At 38.3% G+C, this 21,428-nt stretch overlaps 1 pseudogene; it reads left to right on the top strand.

The window, feature by feature from the left end:
* Positions 1–659: 659 nt before the first annotated feature.
* On the top strand, positions 660–794 carry LOC129197597 (thymosin beta-15A homolog; annotated as a pseudogene).
* The last annotated feature ends 20,634 nt before the right edge of the window (positions 795–21,428 follow it).

Genomic DNA, 21,428 nt, shown 5'->3' with positions numbered 1-21,428 from the left:
TATTAAGACGACAGATATAAAAAGTTTGGAATTGTCACTGATAAATAAACTTACACTTACTAATATATGATGATAGTACTAGCGAAATGCTATCCTGTGTATTTTTCACCTGAAGCTGAAGGGTCAATGCTTACCAAGAAGGCATCTCTATCTTGGCTGGAGAAGAAGGAGCACAGCCCATTGACTGCCTCTTCTGGGTCTTCAATCTCTTCTCTCCTCCCACAGGTATTTTCCTCAATACCCTTTATACCCTAATCTTAGCTGTTCCCCTCCCTGTGGTGACATTTAACATGATTTGAGTGGAGAGTCATATATGTTTAGCATGTACTTCTTTAAGCTCATTATCATATTCAGGGATGTTAACTTTAATATTCATTTCATGGATAATCAAACAAAAGGTCTCACTCTGGGCACCGTGGCCTTCCAGATTCTGTGTTGAAACTGTTTATCTGCTTATTCCACATTCTTTAGCCAAAACAGGACCATGTTGCTGCCATAAGACTCCCTCCTTGAGCTGCTTCTTGTGCTGACTTTCTGGATCTCCATCCGCAATTTTTGCACAAAAGATAAGCAGACACCAGTATTTTTAACCTCTTATGTTCAATTCTCACACGTAGAAGCAGAGTAGAATGGGACGGGTCACGACAGCACTAGGCAAAATGTGTGACAAGCCAGACCTCTCAGAGATGTAGAAATTGGACAAGAAGAAGCTGAAGAAAAACAACACATAGAAGAACATGCTGCCCTCCAAGGAGACTATTGAACAGGAGAAGGAATGTATGAAGTCTTTCTAGAGTGAGATGGCCTAACAGGAAGAGCTACCACTTGATTTTTTTGCTTTGAATAATGTGTTTTTTTAAAAAATTTATGTCATGTACATGTAAAGAAAACAGCTGCATCACCTAACCCACTGTCCCAACTTGCTGGCAGCTTTGGTGGGTGGGAGGAACAAAGCATGGCCCTCTCAGTCCATGGATAGCCTGACCCAACCCCATCTTTGCTGCTCAGTGACTCCCGTTGACAGGGATGATCTTGCTGTAATGCAGTGGGGAGATAAGCAAGGGCTATCGAGGCTCCTGGGAATGGATCCCTTCTGCCTGGGGGAGTGGGGATCTTTTCTGGCCTGGCACATGGCCTGGGTCTGTCTCGCATACTCTTCGCTGATGATGTTCTGTAGCCTCACTCACAGGGTTTTTTTGGGGGGAAAAATGAGTTTGTTATAAAATAAAAAATGTAATGACCTAAAAAAAAAAGTGCCATGCGGGTACTTTTTCTCACAAACAAGGAAGGGCTGGTGGGGAATGTGAAGTTCAAGGGCAGACTTGGCTGCAGTGACCATGAAATGGTGCCGTTCAAAATCTTTAGGGCAGCAAAGATTGTGGTCAATGGCTCAATGCCCAAGTGGAGGCCAGTGACGAGTGGCGCTGCTCAGGAGTTGGCATTGGGACCGGTGCTGTTTAACATCTTTGTCGGCAACATGGACAGTAGGAGAAGTGGGCCTGTGCGAACCTTATGAAGTTCAACAAGGTTGAGTGCAAGGCCCTGCACATGGGTCAGGGCAATCCCAAGCACAAATACAAGCTGAGCAGAGAATGGATTGAGAGAAGCCCTGAAGAGAAGGACTTGAGGGTGTTGGTCAATGAGAAGCTCAACATGACCCGGCAATGTGAGCTTGCAGTCCAGAAAGCCAATCATATCCTGGGCTGCATGAAAAGAAGTCTGACCAGCAGGTCAAAGGAGGTGATTCTCCCCCTGTACTGCAGTGTCATGAGACCCCACCTGGAGTACTGCATCCAGCAGAAGGACATAAGAAGGATGTGGAGCTGTTGGGCCAAGCCCAGAGGAGGGCCACAAAGATGATCAGAGGGCTGGAGCACCTCTCCTGTGAAGACAGGCTGAGAGAGTTGGGGTTGTTCAGCCTGGAGAAGAGAAGGCTCCAAGGAGACCTTATAGCAGCCTTCCAGTAACTGAAGGGGGCCTACAAGGCAGATGGTCAGGGAATGTTTACAAGGGCATGTAGTGACAGGACAAGGGTAATGGCTTTAAACTGAAGGAGAGTAGATTTAGATTAGATGTTAGGAAGAAATTCTTTACTGTGAGGGTGGTGAGGCACTGGAACAGGTTGCCCAGAGGGGTTGTGGACGCCCCCTCCCTGGAAGTGTGCAAAGCCAGGTTGGATGAGGCTTTGGGTAACCTGGTCTAGTGGAGGGTGTCCCTGCCCACAGCATGGGGGTTGGAACTAGATGGTCTTTGAGGTCCCTTCCAACCCAAACTATTCTATGATTCTATAATTTTTGGAAGAACATGAACATGCGTATAACTAGAGAATATCCCTCCTTGTTATATGCTGCATAGCTCTACCAAGTACCTTCCATTGAAGCTACCTCTCTAACGTTTAATCATTGGCTAAACATAAGTTTAAATAAAATTTCAGATTTTTATCATATCAGTGTTAAAGTCAGTTGAAATTTGAAGGCAGACAAGATGGTCATTGTAACATTATCTTTCTGAAAATATAAATGTCCCTCCTAGGGCATGCTAAATTGTCAATGCATGCAAGCATTTTCTGACTAATACAAAAGCACATCAAATCTGCCAAGATAATGTTTTATTACTTGTGCTGGGTGTATATGCACAATTTGTAAACAAGAAAAAAAAAGCAAACCACCTAAGCATGGCTGGCTTAATTATCTTAATTGATCTTTTCAGTCAATCTATCAAAACCATAAATTGCTATGGCTTTAGGAAGTCTTTCGAGTCTATGAGTTCTCTTATGTACTGTATTTTAGTGGTATTATGTTCAAAAATGCTTCTTAAACTGTGGAGCATGCCTTCTTTTGTAAAGGGGAGAAGTGCTCAAAAGGAATACCAGAAAGAACTACAACAATGTTGACACTGGCTTTGCATGTCTGATTTAGTATGTGATATTGTGCTGGTCTTAATTGACTAGGGACCCAAATAGACTCTACACCACTTGGCCTGTGTTGCAAAAATAATTCTCTGAGGTCTTATGTGAGCTGATAGTTCTGAGGGAGATGGAAAGGATTTTTTTTTTTTTCCTTCAAAAGCTTCCATACAACACCACAGTGTAATCAGTTGCTTTAAAATATTTCTTGTGTTAATGTCATGGTTTAACCTGGCAGGCAACTGAAACAACACCACAGCCATTTGCTCACTCCCCACCCCCAGTGGGATGGGGATGAAAACTGAAAAGAAAAAAAAAAACAAAAAACAAAAACTTGTGAGTTGAGATAAATAGAGTTTAATAGGACAGAAAAGGCACACAATTAGTAATAGTAATAATAATATACAAGTGATGAAGAGCACAATTACTCACCAGCTGAAGCTGATACTCAGCTAGTTCTCAAGCTGGACTGCCTCCTGGCCCACCCCAATGTTATATACAGAGCATGATGTCATATGGTATGGAATATCCCTTTGGCCAGTTTGGGTCAGCTGCCCTGGCTGTGTCCCCTCCCAGCTTCTTGGGTGCCCCCCGCCTTTTGATTGTCAGCCCAATATGAGAAGCTGAAAAGATCTTGACTTCTTAGCAACAGCTAAAAACATCAGTGTGTTATCAACATTATTTTAATCCTAAATTTAAAACACAGCACTATACCGGCTGTTAGGAAGAAAATTAACTCTATCATCTCAGTTAAACCCAGTTATATAGAATTAAGTATAAGGAAACACTGGAGGTTTGGACATCATTCTGTGGTGTCTATGATAAAAGATTAAACCTATTAAATATGAGTCGGTATGCTTAGATTTTCTTAAATGCACATTGTTTAAACGTGCATCCTCTTACTAACTGTATAATCAGAAAATTAATGGTAATATACTGTGAGATAAAGCATCCCACACTAATTTTTATTTTGATAGTCAGTCATAGGTGAACTCTCCAACCATCCTATAAGAAGATCAATAAAATCACATCATACTCTCATTAGCTCTATGTCAGTTATGGAGAAACTAATTTATGAATTGATTGTGATGATTTCATCTTAAACCTGTGAAGTTATGCAACAAGTTTTATTGACTACATAGTTAATCTAAATCCCAATCTTTATCTATGTGTGTGTATACCAGTAATGACCCAAAGGTTTTGCAACTCAAGTCTGTCCATACCACATTGAAAAACTTGACATTTTGATATTCCAAAAATATGAACAATCTGAAGGACTGTGATATAACAGGAAATAAATGAGCCCCTGTCATCTTTAGCCTGTGTTGTTCCATTCTACAATTGTTTCTACATATCATCAGCCTTTACTGCTGGTACCCTCTTCTTCAAACTTGTGAAAATTTGACCAAAAAGGGCATAACTTCTACCAGAGCAAGATTTCCTTTGAAGTTTGGCTCTGGAAACACCCACTCACACAAGAGTGCTGAAGTATACTTTTTTATATTGATATTTCTCTTTTTGAAGTAGATTTTCCCATGTTTCTTCCTTATCAGCTGCTTTGGTCCCTGATAGTTACTAATACTGGCTTGAAAGCCAAATTTGGAGTTTTCCTTTCTTAAGTGGGTTCAGGGTTGTAGAAACCTAAACTTGGCTATCTTTTACATTTCTTGATTTCTACCTAGAAAGGAAAAATTCCTCTGTCCTTGAATAACTCTTTTGGAGTATCTGAAAGTGCTATTCTGTAGGAACTGGCTGTAAGGGCTCGATCTTTGCCAAAGGTCTGTACATGTAAAAAGAAAGCATGAGTGAGAAAGAAAGGTATTTGACCTTAGGCAGCAGTTTTCTCCTAGATTTTTATTACACATGCATATACATGTATGCATGGACACAAACATAAAGCATCCTTCTCCTACAGTCAATAGTTATGCACTTGTGCACTATTGACTTGCTCCACTGACTCTGGGTATACCTCTAGCAAAGGAGTGGAGTTTGGGCTCTCTGACAGATGGCAGAGTCCCCAAGACGTGATGGTGTGCCCTGGACCCTAAAGTTTTGGAGGAAGAAGAGGATATTCTGCTCTATGTAAACATTCAGGTGTGACCATAAGAAACCTTTGAGGGAAATGGGAAAAAAAAAAAGCCACCATCCCCTTGCTCCATGCTCCACCTCAAGATCTTCCACCCTCCTTACCCACCTCTTTCATTTGACTAACCTGGTGGATAGTATGAAAATGTAGGTGTGTTCCATATATGTTCTCAATTCACAGGAAGTTTAAACTTGTTTTGTATCTTTCACAATGACACACCTCTTTAAGGGCTGGATAGAAAATTTAGACAAATTCCTTGAGCAGAGAGCCTCTGCCTGGCACGTATGCAATGGTGATCCTGAGCTCTTCAAGAAGATTCTCTCTGGATTTCTTGCTACAACCCTGAGGTAGGCTTGATAGCTCACTAATGTCTTTCTGGCTCAGGAGTCCCTTCTGTCTCCTCAAGCAGACTCATCTGAAACATGTTTTTCAGATTTGGCAATGAAAAGTCACACTTGCAACTCAGTAAGGAAAGGTCTTTTTCCCTTTTGTCTTTTTTTTTCTGTCATTTTTCATTGTCTGCTGAGATCCTGATAACAACCTGGGTAGCTTTCCCTCCAGCTGCAGCTATCATTTGGTGCTTCCATTTGAATGACTCTCAAGTATACTGTGCCTCAGAGATACACATAACTAGCCTTAGGCTATGCTGCTGCTTTTGGCAGCAGTGTTAGTTTATGCAGTTACTGCTTCCCGAACCTGAATTTCTAGTTCCCATTGCTGTCTTTTCATCTGTGACGGTACAAACTGCTTGTGTGGTTGTGGGGTAGACAAGACTGTGTGCTGAACCAGAGTTAATTATTATGCAAAAGGTTTATTTTTAAAGCACTGATGTTTAAAATTGTCCATTTTTTTTCATAATTTTGCAATTAGTTGTGTCATGTCTTTGAGGGGTTGCAAAGGAAGAACAAAAGACCAAGAGAAGTGAGGGGCAAAGCTGTTTATGAAGAGCCTACCACTGAAACATATGAAAATAATCTCCTAATGGCTACTAACTTATTAAGCGTCATTGAGTATAATAAGAATATACTTACCAATGCAACTGATGCAAACAAATCTCATAACTTTCATATAGAAAAAGAATCTATATTACCATTACATTCTTATGTGGGACTGAAAGGATACTGAAAAGGAAATGGATAAGAGCATTAGCCGTGTGAAGTACTGGCATTAGAAGGCCTTATTTATTAACGGGTTCTTACAAGACCTGAAGAGTTTGAGAAGAATCCTGCTGCTATTCAGTCTTCTGAACCTCTACGTGTCACTAGCCCAAGTACTCTGAGCATCCAAAGGGAAAGAATTATCTTTTCTCTGTGTGCTTTATATAATGTAGGTTAGAATTTGCTGCAGTTGAACAGTAACATGAAAAACATCTGATATCCTTAGCAGTAAACTATTTATAGCACCTGGATGATCAGTATTTCTGAATAAGTTTGTTCATATTCACACAAATAAAAAAAAGTGGTACCAACCCCTGTAGTTTCTCCTTGAATGAGTTCATGTGCTTTTAAAGTCAGTTATGAAATGCTATCTGCTTGGCTTGTATACCTCCAAGTACAGGTATCTGAATCTCTGTCAAAATATTCAGTTCTACTTTATTAAGCTTTACCCTTTGCCTTCAAGCCAAATAAACATACACCCTCTTCTAACTTTCCATAACCATCACTTCCTTGCCATTAGACCAGAGTATGACATCATTCCAAGTTAGAGAAATAAATCACTAATTTGGGGAATACAAGACAGTAAATTGTTACCTTGAATAGGCAATATAGAATCCACATTTGGTATGTAAGCATTCAAACAATCTTTTGAATTAGGAATCTTATTCTTAGGACTGAAGTCTAGGTCTAGGAAAGGTCTAATTGGTATCCATGTCCACTACTATCCCTCAGCTAAAGGATTAGAAGGATCCTTTAGCTATTTCACTTTAATCTATGAAGGGACTTATATGGAACACCTGCTAGCTCCCCAGAAAAATAAGATGCTTCAGTCTTAGCAAAGAGTCTTATGAACACACGCCACATTGCAGCATGACATTAAAATGTTCCTAAGTGGGAGAATATTCACATTTGGATTTGAACTTCAGAGTTCAGACACATTTCTGATTTTATGATATGTACAAGTTACACAATATGCTGCTTTAGTTTTGTAAGCCTATTGCCTCACTTAGTTAACCTAATATACTTGATTCTTGATACAATGGCAACACAGAAGGTATTCATTATTGTAATGAATATTGATACTGGTATAACAGGGTTTCCTAAAAATGTATCACATTAATTACTTAAGTAGAAAGCTAATACAGTCCCAAATGGTGGTTAACAGCTTAAGTAGTTATTAACTAATTTTATATATATATTTATTTGCATGTGAAACTCAAAAACCCAAGTGTTATTAATGATAGAAACTTCAGACTAGTGAACAGAAAAATTTTGTATGTGATTACATCTCTTTAAGCATATCTCTACAACAGCCTTATATCAGTAGTCAGTCGGGGGTCTAGTTCTGCTTTGTGGGAGTCCATTCTCTAACAGCAGGAATTGCTCACATTTATCTGAGAGGAGTATGCTTCTTTAGCTTTTTAGTTCATAATAACAGAGAGAGGACAAACAAACTGTTAGGTCTAACTATTAAACAGTAGGGGAAAGGAAACCTCTCTTATGCATTGACCAGGTCAATTCATCTGTACCACTCTCCAGTTTCTGTCACCCCAACAGAAGCATCTTTTACAGAAAGGATACTGAGGGATGAGAAAGAGCACAACTCTGTAACCAGTTAAGTGGTTTCATTTAACAGGTGTTTATAACTACACAAAAAGGGGGAAAAAAGGCAATATGGAGACAAAATGAAAAAATACAGTGATAAAGTTAGGTGGCACTTACTATGGTTTTATATGTTTTCCATAACTGATTCTTTAAAGTATTATTCCTGTTGTTTGATGAATGGATAAATAGGAAGTTATTGTGATCTGCTGAGCTTGCCTGGAACTTCAGAACTGGAAGGTGCTCACCTTTGTTCTGGGTCCCTGCTTGCCAGGAGACACCAACTGTCTACATTCACAAGCAGTGCTGTGCAACAACAGATCCTCAGAGAAAACTGGTTGGTACTGAGGAACTCATAAACACATTACATTCATGTGTGTGTGTGTTTGTACGTCTGTGTGTTTGCTCTTGACTAACTCTAATCCAGTCCAATGGCCTTAACTACTGTTAGTGATTTAGATGCACTCCCGAAGTGCTTCACATTCCAAGATTTCTCCACAAAGCAAATCAAAATGTGCTAAGTGGGGCAATGAGGAGATTTGCTGCAAAAGCACACTCCAAACAGAACGTTAAATATTACAAACTTATTTAGCTAACTGCCAATACACCCAATGCCATCCCTACAGCCAAAACTCTCAATATCTGGTTTTACTAATAACTAGTTTTTCTAATACCACATGAAATGTAGATCTTGCAGTTCCCTTCCCACTCCACTGAAATGAACATAAGTTGTGATATTATTTAAGAAGAACAAGGTATTGACACTAGAAGTCTTATAGCTCTTTACTTTGGCAGTACATGTCAGTCCATCCACTGAAAGTGATTATTGTATTAGTATCAAGTTATGAGAATCAGGCTATAGGACTCATAGTTCCATGCTCGGTTTGCTGCAGGGATTTACCAGGTATACTTTTTACACTTACATTTCTTAAGATCACTCACTCGTCCTTCACCCACTGTTTCTGGGGTCATAAATTACTGGACCTTGGCATCTACTTCACCATTGTATACTGGAGATAAATATCTGCCATATCTGGATCTATTTCTCTTGTAGGTGAGGACTTCAAGGTTGTAAGAAGCAGTGGGAAAACACAGCAGCAATTTGTACCTTCTGAAATAAATGGATGTTTTCCAGTTCATGGCTTTGAGCATGGCTTGGAGCCAGGGTGCCTGTAATATATTATTGGTCAATGGCAACTAAATCTTTATGTTTTCAGTACTTCAACAAAATAGCACTACTGGACCCAGACAGAGGGTGGTTTGACATGTTCTTTAGTCTTGCCAAATATGTGCTATAGAAGGAACCTGTGATACTGGACACAATCCTGCTCTCATTAAATTCACAGATATTTTTCACATCTACCTTGCTGCAAAGATAAAAGACATATCTTATGTGTGATAGTAGTCTATCCATTAAGCTATATTTAGCAAGGGCAATATCTGATTTTACAGCTGAGTCTTGGACTCAACTGGATTTTTTTAGGTGTTAGCCATGCTGCAGCTCCTCTGCTTCTTAATTTCTTTGCAAACCAGACCAGTTTGATGAGGTGAAAATGTCTTTAACTAAAATGTCATCTAACAAAAAAAGGAAAAAAAAGTCATTCTCATTATCTGTGACTAATAAATTGTCGAAGTTGTTGATCTTACACAAAGTGATTAAATATCTTATTAAATGCTTTGCACTTATCCTAGCATTATAAAGGGGAAAAATCAATCTCTCAGTCTTCCTGTAAAGGAAAGATGTGGGAGGAGAAAGACTGCACACTATATGTTTGTGAGAGTGAAATCCAGAGGGTGAACAGAATGAACAAATAGGGTTTCAAACTTTTTTTCCACTTTTCTTAAGCCACTCTGATGGTTGTTTCAGGTTATAGCAGTATTGTAATCCAGCCAAGAGGAAAAAAGGAAAAAAAAATAATCATTTTCTTGTGAATGGTACTCTCCATGACCAATAATATCAGTGCCTGCAGTTTTCTTCAACAATTTTTCTTTCTTCTGGTTTCCTTGTGTATGGAACATCAATTTCAGCTTGAAATTTTAAAGTGATGTGACTCAGTCAGACAAAGACTTTTTTTTTTCCACGGTCATTTAGACACAGGTACAGTAAGTGGATTTACTGTTTGTGTTGCTTGTAATTTTTTTTTTTTTTTTTTTTTAGATAAGGAGGATGGACTATCTGTAGTTTAATAACGTGAAAGCCTGGAAATGAATACCTGAAAATACCATAGTAGTGTTCTCACAGAAACACTGAAAAGGACCTTTTAGGACAAAAATAGTTTGAAAATACATAATCCAGAATGTTAATGGTTCTATTTGATGCTCACTTGAAAACATCTTAATGGCTTTCTCCAAATAGTCCTGTTTCAGTTGTATTCCTTGCTTTTCTACTTCATCTTGGTTCAGTACATCTGTGTGATTTTCCTTTGGCACAGCCCTGCGCAATACAGTGATTAGTGCCCTAAAGGAAAAGAGTGGCTGTCCAACATGCTAACAACTTCTACATCAAAAAAAGTAGAAACTTATTTAGTTAAGAAAAGTGTAGATTTTTCTAAAATATAGGTTTAAAATTAGACTTCCACATTTGTACTCATGGATTTATGTAGGGCGTGGTTATGAGTCTCCATCAGCACAGGGAACTGCTGGATGCATGGCACTTCTGAAAAGAAGGTCACTGATCAGCAGCCTAAACAACCCAGAGTGGGTAGGATTCAGGCATCTCTTTCTGAAAATCTTGTGTACAATCAAAAAACAACACTAGGTGACAGGTAAGTAGATAGGTGCAAATGATATTGTTTTTTGGACTTTTCTACCATAGGATTTTTCTGCTATCTTGCTCTCCAACAATATGAGGAAAATTCATGACTTCTGACAAAGAGAATTTGCAGGTTAGGTCACTTTACAGGATTTAAAACTTATACCTCCTTATTTTCAAATAAAACCCCCTTAAAATATCAAATGTAAAGATCATAACATTCAGTCAAATACAAACAAAAACCAATAATCTGATTGATTTTTTCAGCTAATTAGTTATTAATTATTGCAAAATTGAATCGACTGTGGAGATGGTTTTGTTATTACCCAGATTTGATTGTGATAATTTGTATTTCATTTCACTCTAATTTTGTCAGAATGTTTGAAAAAATCCCTTTATTTTTCACTGCTACTTCCCTGTTTCTATTTTACTTTAAGAATGATGATTCTAAAAAGTAAAGCCAAAACCAAGTCTGCCTTCATATTCTAACATAATGCTGTTGAAAATTATAAAATGTTAGTTCTCTCCCACATAACTGTCTTCAGCTTTTAGTTGACAATGACAGGAACAAAAGGTTGTGGTATGACACATTCTTAGTTCTCAGCCCTCACTTTCTGTATGAAAAAGTCAATAGGAGCAGATAGCACTTGGATTCTGAGTTGTCTGCAAGCTTCCTAATTAGTTCCAGGATTAATTTAAGATGCCAGTGATAAATTTTAAAACCTTGCATAGTTTTCTTGCTAGAATCCAGCATGACATTTCAAGCTCACTGAGTCATCCTGTGAATTTAAAACCAGCCTAGCAAGGCAGGCACAAAGGTTTTGGGTTCTGTGGCCATCTGTCCTTGACTGACTCTGTATGTCATCCATAACTTGAAATTAAAAATTCCTGTGAAACTATAACTTTATTTTCCGAGCATATTCATTATGATCCCTTTGTTTAGGGAAATAAAGCTAACTATTTCTTTACAATGTTCCCTACGGGAAAGTACTTGCATACATGCACACGTGTATGTTTGTTTTTATAGATATTCCAACATCCCCCACAATATTGCAGAGAAAACCAATGTGTTTGTTTTGGGTTTTGGTTTTGGTTTTTTTTTTTCACAATTTATAAGTTTTCTTCTTCCACATAAAGGTAATTTCCTGTGCCAGTAAACAGTCTCTGTAATAAATGTATGACATTTATTTCAGCAAATGGGATCACACAAAAGTTGTCACATGAGTGGGCAGAGATAGATGAAACCAGAATAAAAAGTAAATTGCTGGAAAAGGCTGGAAAGAACCATCATATCTGCAATTTCTGAAGTGCAATTTCTTAGCAATGTGATTTCAGCATTCATAGTAAAGATTTTTGCTTGCGTTGGAGTATTAATTTGTAACATATTACTCATAGTTTTGAAGTTTTGATTGTCATAGTTTGCTGTGCTGTACATCAAAAGTAATGAAAAGACAAAATGTAAACAAAACGTACTATGATGCAGTCTTAAAATTTCATGTCATTAGCAATTTAACTATTTTTTCTCATCCTGTAAAAGATTACTTAAATCAGGAAACCATTTGTTCTTTCTTACACTTTCCATGATTTGTCTTCAGTGCCTTCAGTCTGTGACTTTCCTAGGCTTTCCACATCAGCAGCCTGAGTGACGCTTTCTTCCCAAAGCCACCTAACTACCAGAGGGCAGTTTGACAGGAAAGCAATTGCTGAATTATTCCAGTTTTGCCCTTTATGAAAAGTCATGGGGAGTGGAATGAACCTTGTTAGAAAAGTAGTACTAGAAATAACACTATCAGAGTGCTTCACTTCTTTGTAATTTGATTTGTGATAGTCAATGGGGTTGAGTGGATTTTCATACATCTTTTCACTCTTTCATCTGCATGCAAAACAAAATCCTTTTTTTCTTAAGTACATCCACAATTACATTTTTATATTTACCTTCCCTCACATATTGACAGTTTCCAGCTTACTGAAGTGTTTGCTTCAGCTTGACAATTAATGTGATTTTTTTTCCTAAAACTTCTAGAACCAGTTCTTAAACTTATGAAAAAAATTGCATTATTATTGTTAAGTATCCCCCCCACTTCTGTCATTAAACAAGTTGGTAAGAAATTCCAGAAAGTGAAGAAAATGTTTCTGATGGTTGACATATAAACCTTATTTTCTGTTTGAGTATGTGTGATAAGTGTAGAGGGCCAAATTTTTAAAGGAATAGACATCACTGATGTGCTGAAATCAATACTGTCAGTCTCATGCATAATTCTCATTTGAATGTTACATAGGAAGATGTTTATCAATAATTCCTGACAGAAGAGTAAATTTAGGCTTAGGTGGAAGTCTACTTTTTACATTACTCGAGAATTCCTTGCTAAGGATACATCGGTTTGGATTAAGAGAAGGAAAGTGGGGAGGACACAAAGCCACTGTCATCCCCAGGAAACACATTAAGAAGTTAATCCTTAGAATTAAAGTTGGTGTGGATTCTTCTTTATAAAACAAGCTGTTATGAAGACTTTCAGCAAGGCCAAACCATCATGCTCAACTCACATGTCCACACAGTGCTGGTTCAGTGTTTCCATCTGGTGCTAGTTGTTCCTTTCTTTTTTAATATTGTGAAGAGTTGGAATCAGATTCAGGCCATTTAATGTAAACCGAGGAACCTAAATTAGGACCTTAATCACCCTCAGCTTTCTTTATAGTCAAACACCTTTAACGTGCAATTCAGTTCCAAGATGAGCTAATTGCCCTGTGGAGGCATCTTCTGTCCATTCCATACAGGGAGCTGAAGAAATGTGTTCCTAATTAAGACACCTTCTGGAGATGGCTAAGATTAGGTGGGGTGTACTGGTATGTGTCTTATCTCTTCCTTTCTTCCTCTCCCTCCAGATTCTTTGTTTATTTAAATTTCATATTGTGGTTTTCCAGGAGTAGTGATGCTACATAGAACAAATTTTTAATTACTTCAGTGATAAAAAAAATTCAAGTTCATTCTCTAGAATTCTTAGAACTAGATGAAAAATTTACTCAAAATCACAAAATTCTATGGCCTACAGTTAGAATGCCTCATTTGAAGTATCTGGGACAGATCCTCAATTAAAATATATTAAAATAAATGCAGTGCAGTGATCTGCATGTGCCAAATAAAGTTTTAGGAGAATTTAAAAAGAGAATGGAATTACAATAATGACCACAATCCTGTTAATTCTTTTAATTGCAAGTAACGTAAGTAAATATTATATCTGGAAGGTCTCTCTGTGCCTGCTCTGAAAATAAATCCTATCAATCCTGTAAGATCTAAACTTAACATTTTAATAAGATGGGGAAGATCTTAGTCATCCATGCCTTTATTTTAAGCTGTAATTTTTATGCAAACTTGTTATTTTAAAAATGTTATGAGCCACTGGGTTCCCTTAAAGAATTGTTAAAGATCAGTAAGTCTCCTGTGGAGCATGTATTTTATTACTTTTAAAGACAATTTATTTTGGTATAGTACTGGTTTGGTTTCAGGACTTGCATACATGAAGTATATAAAAATTGAAAACAGCCATTTTTCTAGTGCCATTTCCCCCCTTTTATGGGAAACAACATAAAAATGAAATCAAATGTATCATTAAGCAATAACATTAAAATGCCATCTACCACTAGGAGCATATGGATCGTAACTTGTTTCATCATAACTTTGTGCACTTAAACTTTGTCATTGGTTTCATAACTTTTGGGAGCTTTGTTTAAGTTTTATCATTGCTAATCTACCACAAATTAAAAATGTCCCATCTTGAATGTTTAATCACCCTCAGCTGTCCTTATGAGCCTGATGTTCTGAAGCTTCTTATCCATAAAATGGAGCTATATTTTTTCAGGAAATTAATTTTTTTCTTTTTTTTTTTTTTTGAATTAAGTTTGTTCAACAAGGATCATCCTTTCTTTTACAAAAGCTTTCTAATTTTGTGAGAGTCCTGCTGGGTAAATTTACAGAGACTCAATTATGAAGAACAAGATAGCAGTTTCAGCTGACAGCACGTCATTCTTATGACTGGCAACTGCTGCAGTGTGTTTCTGTATTTTTTAAGAGACCGAAGAAGAGGAAAACCTACAGAAATCCTTAGAAGAAAATACATGTCACAATTAGGATTCATCTTCCCTAAGACCCTATCTAAATATCATCTTAGAGATCAACCTGGAGACTCCAGTAGAGAAGTAGGCACTTTCAGAGGGTGAATCATCATTTCTTAAAGTAGGGAAAAGATGAAGTCAGATGAATAATTTATGGAGATGCCTATTTTTCTCTGTTGAGAAAGGAAAATTCTGATTAGCACAGCATGCTTTGGATAACATCTTCAGGGTCATAATATAACACTGTATATCTAAATTTTTTATCACCTTTAAGCTTAGGTGATCAACAAAAAAAACCCAAATAGTTTTGAGGAACTTATTTTTCCTCTGAAGACGTGGATTTTTGCAAGCAGGTAAAAACATTTTCATTAGCTTCCTGATCAAAATTATTCCAAAAATTGTTTAATTAACAAGGCAGAACTGAGGATAATTTGCAAAATCAGATATTTAATTTTGTTTGAACTTTGTAGGTGGTCACCAAAGTTGCACAACATTTTCTAATCTATTAACCTATCCAAAATATCACTATTTTCATGCAGTCATAGAAGCCCCTCAAAACACATTTGTTTTTGTATGAAAAAAAATTTCTGCAAGCATTTCTGTGGACATTCAACAAATAAAATATAAAGTAATGCATGTATACAGAAAAGCAAATATAATACAACATGAAGGGACCAAGCTGAAGTCCATATTCTAACTTTGCACTTATTTTGCACATTGTTTTCCTTTTTTCCCCCCCTATCTTAAGTGACTTTTGCTGTTAAGATCAATAGATCAGAGAAACTCTGCATTGGTACACAGAGCAGTTATGAAAAACACTCTATTTTCTGAACAGCTACCTCATGTCTGGCTTTGACCTTCATTTTAATAATTGAAGCATGGGTGCTTGTTACATATAACTGCTGTAGAACACTTAAAAATTTTTCAACTTGTTGATACAAAATGAATGGCTGAGATTTGATGCATATATAGAGATAATATGTTAAAAATGCTTGTAAACTCCTCCACAGCTTGTAGTTATGAGAGTCATAAAAATCATATCTTCATATAGTTCCAGTCCATGTGTGATTCAAATAGATTTATTTATCTGTTCAAGGGCAGTATATTACAGACTTTTTGTTGAACTTGAGGAGACCAAAAGACCAAGCAATCAATAAAGACTGATTAATAGGAGTGACAGCAATCTAGACAAAGATAATCCTCTGAAATCCTTTTAGGCCTTTAAGATATATGGAAACAGCTCTGCAAGCAAAATTGTGAACTTCACCTTCTTTCTCCTTTTGTAGAGTGGCACTGCATTAGTTCATAGTTTTTGGACCTGACTTGTTCAAATCTCTGATTTGAGTTTTAAATTTATAAATAGCAATGGCAAATCTGAGAAATTTATATATATTACGTATGATATATATACAAATATACTTCTGCTAACCTCTGCCTTTAAACTGTGCCATTTTTTAACTTGCATTTTGAAAACTGAGCAGCAGTGTTTTTCTGAGAACAGTGAAAGAGGGAAGAGGGATGAATTAACTGAAAATCAGGCATGGAGCTTAAAATGAGTGTCAGCTGTAGTTTGGTTGGATTTAGTTTTTTGCTTATTAAATTTTTTACACCCCATATGAATGCTATACAATAGGAAAAGACAGTGAGAACATCTCACATTTAATCAATTTTCAGAAGTCTTGAAATTTAAAGAATTTATTACCAAATGTAAGGTCTTGCATTTAACTTTCTACCTTGGTGACACCACCTGCTTCTCAGCTGCTGAAGTCTGAGTTGATACTTTTTTCTTGCCAGACGTATATGTTTGTTTACAGTCACAGCAAGAAAGAGAAAGGACACGACCAACTTATTTTGCCTGGCTCCATGCTATCATCATATAGCTTAAGCAGAGCTTTATATCTAAAGTCTGGTTTTCCTGTAACTTAAAACAATGCTTTTTGAACAATGCAGAACATGTTTCTTAATTATGCACCAAGGGAGTGAAAAAATTCAAAAGATGACTGAGGTTTTGAAGAAAGAGCATTTTTATTTTCAACCTCTAGCACAAAAAAAGTTTTTTTTTTTTTAAAAAGTTGCATTATTTACTGGAGCTGCAGGGCATCAGTAACTTATGCATCAACCAATTATTCAACATTTGATAATCTATTTCTTTTGCTTTGGCAGAACCTTTCATCTGCCTCTGCTGTATTAATGGCAATGGTTTTGAAATACTGTGTTTGCAATGGCTATTGAAGCCAAGTGAAATCTGGCTGTTTTCTTGTCTTTTGTTTCAGCTTCAGTATTTTCAATGTACAGCAAGGCATTTTCTCAGAGCTTATGATATCTCACTGTAAATATGTCCATCTCTGTCTTCCTGGGAGCTGAAAATATTTTTTGACCGTAGGCATTTATTATCAGTAGGAGAAACAGGCTAGCTACCTGGTTACAGTCAGAGCTACTTTGCCCGTTCTGTTATAATTATTATTTAAATTTTGTAACGCAATAAAAAATGGTGTTTGCCTGCTTGAGGAGAGGATCATTTAGCTGGATTCATTAATGGTATACATTATGGACAGACAAATATTTTTCTCCACAGTTTTGAACATGAACTTCTGCAGTGCATTCTCATAAAGGTCTGTCAGGCATAGCCTGGTTTTTGGAGCACTGGGGTCTTCTGAGTGGTGGACAAGGCTCATGGTGAAGCAGTTTGGCCTTTCCTAGGAGGTTCCCAAAGTGAGCAACCAGTGAGTCAGCCTCATCAGTGGTACAATCAAGGGATGTCCCCATGTACAACAGTCAGGGGAGTTTAACCCATTCTGAAAGCAGGCACATAGGAAACTATTCAGACTGCTGAGGCATAGTTTTGTCTGTGGTGTGTGTTTATTCAGCATTCAGACATGAACTACTTTGGGGATCTTAAAAAAGACACTATCTTCTGCTAGTCTGTTACACAGGGGTACTCCAAGTGCTTGCACATGAAATAGAAGAAATATGGGCCATTCTAGTGGATGGCAATTATCAGGCACATTTGAGCTCTCCATCAGAGACACAAACATTAAAATATTTTATATGGGTGTGTTGGGTTTTGTGTGGCAAGGTTTTGGTAGCGGGAGGGGCTACAGGGGTGGCTTCTGTGAGAAGCTGCTAGAAGCTCCCCCTGTGTCTGATAGAGCCAATGCCAGCCGGCTCCAAGATGGATCCGCTGCTGGCCAAGGCCAAGCCAGTCAGCGCCTCTGTGATAACATATTTAAGAAGGAAAACAAAAGAGTTAAAAAAAGCTTTTGCAACCGGAGAGAGGAGTGAGAAGATGTAAGAAACTCTGCAGACACTAAGGTCAGTGAGGAAGGAGGGGGAGGAGGCGCTCCAGACACCAGAGCAGAGATCCCCCTGCAGCCCGTGGTGAAGGCCATGGTGAGGCAGGCTGTCCCCTGCAGCCCATGGAGGAAGGATGAGGGGGTGTAGCGATTCCACCTGCAGCCCGTGGAGGACCCCACGCTGGAGCAGGTGGAGGCACCTGAAGGAGGCTGTGGCCCGTGGGAAGCCCACGCTGGAGCAAGTCCGGGCCAGACCAGTAGACCCGTGAAGAGGGGAGCCCATGCCAGGGCAGGTTTGCTGGCAGGACTTGTGACCCTGTGGGAGAGAGCCCCCGCTGGAGCAGTTTGCTCCTGAAGGTCTGCACCCTGTGGGAGAGAGCCCACGCTGGAGCAGTCTGCTCCTGAAGGTCTGCACCCTGTGGGAGAGACTACGCTGGAGCGGTTCGTGAAGGACTGTAGCCCATGGGAGAGACTCCATGTTGGAGCAGGGGAATGTTGAGAGGAGTCCTCCCCCTTGAGGACAAAGAAGTGTCAGAGACAACGTGTGCTGAACTGACCGCAACCCCCATTCCCTGCCCCCTTGTGCCGCTGAGGGGGGAGGAGGTTGAAGCCGGGAGTGAAGTTGAGCCCGGGAAGATGGGAGGGGTGGGGGGAGGTGTTTTAAGACTTGATTGTATTTTCTCATTGCTCTACTCTGTTTTGCCTAGTAATAAATTAGATGAATCTCCTCTCTACATTCAGTCTGTTTTGCTCGTGACGGTAATTAGTGAGTGATCTCCCCCTGTCCTTATCTCGACCCAAGCCTTTTGTTATACTTCTCCTCTCCCATCCCGCTGGGGGAGGGGTGAGTGAGCGGCCGCGTGGCACCCAGCTACCGGCTGGGCCTAAACCACGACAATGGGCAAGTATCCTTCTCCTATTAAAAGTGCACTCCTAAAGCTAGATGGCTATTACATTTTAGTAGATATTTTATCTACTGAAAAATGCAGCTTTGCAGAGATTGCATATATTTTCAAATTGGGGTCAACTATGGGAAAGAAATTATTGGGTTTGCATTTTCAAATGGGAATTATCTTTTTCAGGGTGATGTTTTTACAAAATCACAGAATGGTTGAGGTTGGGAAGGACATCTGTCATCTGGTCCAACCTCCTTGCTCAAGCAGGGTCATCTAGAGCTGGCTGCCGAGGGGCACATCCAGACAGCTTCTGAATATCTCTATGGATGGAGACTCCAACACATTCCTGGGCAACCTGTGCTAGTACCCAGTCACCTTCACAGTGAAAGGGTGTTTCCTGATCTTCAGAGCAAACCTCCTGTGTTTCACTTTGTGCCCATTGACCTTGCTGCTTTTACCAGACACCACCGAAAAGAGCCTGGTTCCAGCTTCTTTGCACTCTCAGGTATTTACGTACATTGATGAGATCACACTGAGCTTTCTCTTTTTCAGGTTGAACAGTCCCAGCTATCTCAGCCTTTCCTCAAAGGAGAGATGCTCCACTCCCTTCAGCATCTTCCTGGCCCTTTACTGGACTACTCTCCAGTAGCTCCATATCTCTCCTGTACTGGGGAGCGCAGAACTGGACACAGTGCTCCAGGTGTGGCCTCACCAGCACCGAGTAAAGGGGCAGGATCACCTTACTTGTCCTGCTGCCAACACTCCTCCTCATGCAGCCCAGGGTACCGTTAGCTGCCTTTGCAGTAAGGGCACATTGCTGGCTCACGTTCAACCAGGTGTCCACCAGGATCCCAGGTCCTTTTCTGCAAAGTTGCTTTCCAGGTGGTCAGTCCACACAGAGCATATATATAGTGGTGCTTGGTGGTGTTGCTCCCCTGGTGTGGGACTTTGCACTCCCTCTTGTTGAACTAAATTTTTTATTTGGAAAATTATAAATTTAAAGCAAGGATTTAAAGCTCATAAAGAGAAAAGAAAATTAAACACTTCATTGGCTTTATCTGACCTCACATAATTTTTGTCAGTTTATTAATTGTGCCAAAAAAAAAAAAAAAAAACAAAAAAAAAAACCTTTTGGGACTATTCTAGGGTACTTCTCTTTTTCACCCTTCTTTCCTCGCTGATTTTTAGAGCTTCCTATAGTAAGTCAAATAAAAGAAAATGATACAGCAATTTTAGAATATGAGACAGTTTATTGACTTTCTAGTAGTGAAAAATGAGAAAAATTATTTGCTCTAGGTTTAAGTAGCATAACCTCACAGTAGCATATAATTATCCATAAACTTGATGAAGAGAACAGCTAATACCCTATGATTGTACTTAACTGGAGAACTGCCAGCCATTGTACCACCTGCAGCCTACACGTGATTGGCATATTTAATTTAGAAATATCCTATATATGTTTTATCCTCACAACTTCATTTAGGAATGGATATCAAACTGCTGGTATGAAGCTTTGCATAGATGTTCCTCAGGTGTGAATCTAAGAGCAGGTATAAAGAAAATTATATTCAACAGGGAGATGTCTTCTTCCATATTTATTTGATGTTTGCCAAATCTGCTTCAGAAAAATTCCAGCAAAAAAAATAATGGAGAGGATGGGGGAGGAGTGTCTCAAGTGAGGAAAGATAAACAAGAAGTCTAACAGTAAATATATCAAATAACAAAAAGAACTTCTAAGGACTGAGAGACTGTCAGGTTTTTTGCTAAAACTAGAAATCGCATCATCAATTGAAACATGGAATAATTTTTCTCCCAGTTATCTCATTAAACTTCTCTGTAAAATCAGTTCTGATTCACAATAAAGGTTTTGAATAACCAGTTTGTCCATCGAATTTGTTAATTCTCATAGTCTAGCAAATTTCTGCTTGTGTATAGTAATAAAATGGTTATGATAAACTAAGACAAAAATGTTTAGAATTTGGAAGATTATTAAGCTCTTTATGGAATGTGACATTTTATTTTTGAATATTTGGTATGTGAGAGAAGGAAATTACTTGAATCCCGCTCTGTATTGTTTTTTATTTATTTCAATGCTATTATAACATTTCTTTCCTTACAAGCAAGGGAAATTATTTGTCTAAAGAGCTTTTCACCTCTGAACAAATCAAATTTCTAATGACAGTTGGGTTTATGCTCAGCTCACAATTATCAAATAAAACTAAAGGCTGAAAATTATATTGTTCCTCTGCATAGAGAGGAGACTACTACTTATATATAAGGCATTAATTTTAAGGACAAAGCTACTGCACTTTTAATCTCTGGAAAACATTTATTCTTTCTTGAATTTTACAGTGTTGTCTACATAAAGAAGAAGTTCTTTCTTGTTTGATGAAAATAGCTTTGCTTAATAAAGTAGCTATATGTGAGGACAGGAGTTGAGCTGGAACTCTAAAGCAGTGTTTGTGCTTTCTTTGAACAATGAATTAACCAGTATTGCACATGTATCAGTTTTGTAGTCTCAGGCATAGTTTCATGGTGATAGTTTCATGAGGTTCCTGTCTAATATAAATAAATATTACTTGACCTTTCCTACTAATGATGCAGGAATATGCAATGGATGGCACTAT

This window comes from Grus americana, chromosome 1 (genome assembly GCF_028858705.1).
Source record: "Grus americana isolate bGruAme1 chromosome 1, bGruAme1.mat, whole genome shotgun sequence".
Classification (NCBI taxonomy): Eukaryota; Metazoa; Chordata; class Aves; order Gruiformes; family Gruidae; genus Grus; species Grus americana.
This window is presented reverse-complemented; position numbering and strand designations above follow the sequence as displayed.